Source organism: Kryptolebias marmoratus, linkage group LG9 (assembly GCF_001649575.2).
Source record: "Kryptolebias marmoratus isolate JLee-2015 linkage group LG9, ASM164957v2, whole genome shotgun sequence".
Classification (NCBI taxonomy): Eukaryota; Metazoa; Chordata; class Actinopteri; order Cyprinodontiformes; family Rivulidae; genus Kryptolebias; species Kryptolebias marmoratus.
In genome coordinates this window covers 2,076,913-2,079,691 of record NC_051438.1, presented here as the reverse complement: position 1 = coordinate 2,079,691, position 2,779 = coordinate 2,076,913, and positions in this window count along the sequence as shown.

Here is a 2,779-nt window from a genome sequence, read left to right as displayed (position 1 = left end):
ACGAGGTGTAGAGTAATAGGTGCCTGCATGCATTGCATGAGGCAGTACAATGCCTTGCTTCGCAAGGCATTGTACTGCTCTCTATGCACTGCTGGCAGGCCCCAATAATAATAAAGAGACACTTTTACGAGGTGTAGAGCAAGAGGTGCCTGCATGCATTGTACTGCTCTCTATGCACTGCTGGCAGGCCCCAATTAAAAATATTATATAAAGTACCTGAAGATAGACAAATACAATTCAAAAATACTTTATCAGTCCCAATGGGAAATTAAATGTTGTTGTAACTCATATTAATTAAAATTCTTCAAAGCGTTAGCGTTAGTAAATACTTTTTCTAAACTTGTTTATGGTGTTACTGTTGCTGACTGTAAAATGTATAACATTACTATGCAGCTTTATTAAATCTGTAATGGGGTGTTTTTTGTGTGTGCAAAAAGTTTACATAAATATTTTTTTCTGAATTTACTGCCGTCCAACAAATAACGGCAACAGGACCTGAAAGGTGTTAAATTCTTATGTTTTGGAAAAACCAAGGTAGCTTTTTCTATATGTTTGAATCAATTTTCTCTTTACTATATGCACTATATGTGCTTCTGAACTGCTTTGATCTCAAACTGTTGACACAAAACAGACATGTTTAAAACCATACTAACCTTGGCAGACCAAACAACAGAATGCAGATCTTAAAGACGCAACTTCTATGTCAAAACTGAAGTCATTAACACTAATCACGTGATCCAATTGCTTTAGAGATACACTACAATAACACCATGTGGTGTCCAACCTAACCTACATGTTTTCAACTTCTCTGCTTGTATGAATAAAATGCATAAGTTAAAGCTGACAGAATGAAGGGCCGTAAGGGATCCAAAGCAGCAGGACCCTGTGCAAATAATATTGTACATTAACCAAGCTAAGCCTAATTTTACAGGCTTAGCCTAGTCATTGTAGTGGTAGTACAGTAGCATGTAAAAGAGAGAATATACATATTTGTAACATATACATATTTGATCACCTCTTAAAAGTCTTGGTCATGGTGGCCCGTTGTAAAATAGACGCTCTTGCCAGATAGAAACATGTATTAATGTACGTGTAAATTGAATCAAATGTATTAACATGTTGATGGTTGTTACTATGCACTGGTGAGGTCATGTGAGTTTATGGTGTGTGTGACTGCCTGCACTTGCTACAAGATAACAGAGACTGGGGGAGTCAGCTCAGTAGAAACTGAAACCATCCCGAAGAAACCCAACTGCAGAAGACAGGAAAATAACTCCATATTTGGTCCCGGACGGATGTCCAGACGAAGATGAGCCATTGTGTATGATGTAGCATCTCTGGGTGGGGCAGCATGGTAAAACTGCTATGTGTTAGAGATCTCGCTCAGACACAAATTGGGTTTTCCTATTATTCTGGCAAGGCGTCTCCTTTTGTAGGTGAAAAGCAAGGTATGTCGCACACCGAAATAACAGTCAGAGACTCGTTGGATTCCAGCCAAATACGGGGGATTTTTATTGACACAATTACTCTTGATCAGCTTGCCCCAAAAACGAAACAGGGCGTATTTATACAAAAGTCAATGCATTTACGTAACTCCTACGACACTGAGTCTGGCTCAACCCAGTGTGTTTCCTGTGTTCCAGGAATCGTCTTGTTATCACCACCACTGTTCCGCGAAGTTCTGGCAAAAACAACCGGACATTCTTGACATTTGAACAGAGCTCCTTTTCCATATTTGGTGAACCCTGCAACACTTCTGCACTCTCCTCCACATTCCCCCCTTTTTTCAAAATACTGAAAACTAATGCATACTAATAAAGGTTTTTATGGTGCTATAAGAATATCTATCTGATTACCTAAAGGTGGGTTAAATATCAAACATGTGCCGGTAAGATAACACAAAAACAAAAGGGGGCTAACCTATGATTAAGTAACAGTGGGCGAATAAATGTAGGGGATAACACTAACACAAATTACCACAACACATCACAAAAATAAAACAAATCATTGTTCTCCCGAGACTGGAAATTCCATTTGTATAGAATCAAAAAACCCTGGTTGGCTGTTTCGTTTCATTGTCCCAGGGAAAACTATTCTATGGTCCCCTCCCCCACACACAGGGCGACCACCTCGGTACAAATGGAATTCAGCCTAGGTACCCACAATGATCCACAATACAACTTGAACGATATAACATAGGATATAAAGATAAATATAATATAAAATAAAGTCAACATAATGTAAAATAAAACAAAGACATCTTAAAAAGTCCAAAATCAAACTAAATAAAGTATATATGTCGTAAAATGTAAATGGGCATATATGAGTTTGTGTTATGCATATATGTCGAGGTATGTGTATGTGTCGACTGCGTTTGTTTATATGTGTTGTAATATGAATGTGTAACTGAGTGTCTGTGAATGCAACTGAGTCTGTCCCATCCGTGATGGCTCATAGGATGTAAATGATTGCCAGTCCAGTCCTTTTCATCCAATAATGCTTCCCACAGACAAGTATGGGCTCTGTCATTGAGTCCACAATCTCACAGGTCCAGGCGGTCCATGTGTCAGTCCTCACGATTGTCAGCTACGGTCATCCACCTGTACATGGTCCCCAGAATCCATTTCCTCAGGATTGGGACAACACAACACACAAGCAGAAAAATCACGATTAGTATTATTATTAAAGTTATTCCAATTTTAACAGCCAAAGCTCCCCATTCCCCCAAAATTTCCTCTAAACCTTTCCACGACCAGCTGCTCCTGCCTGCATTATTCTT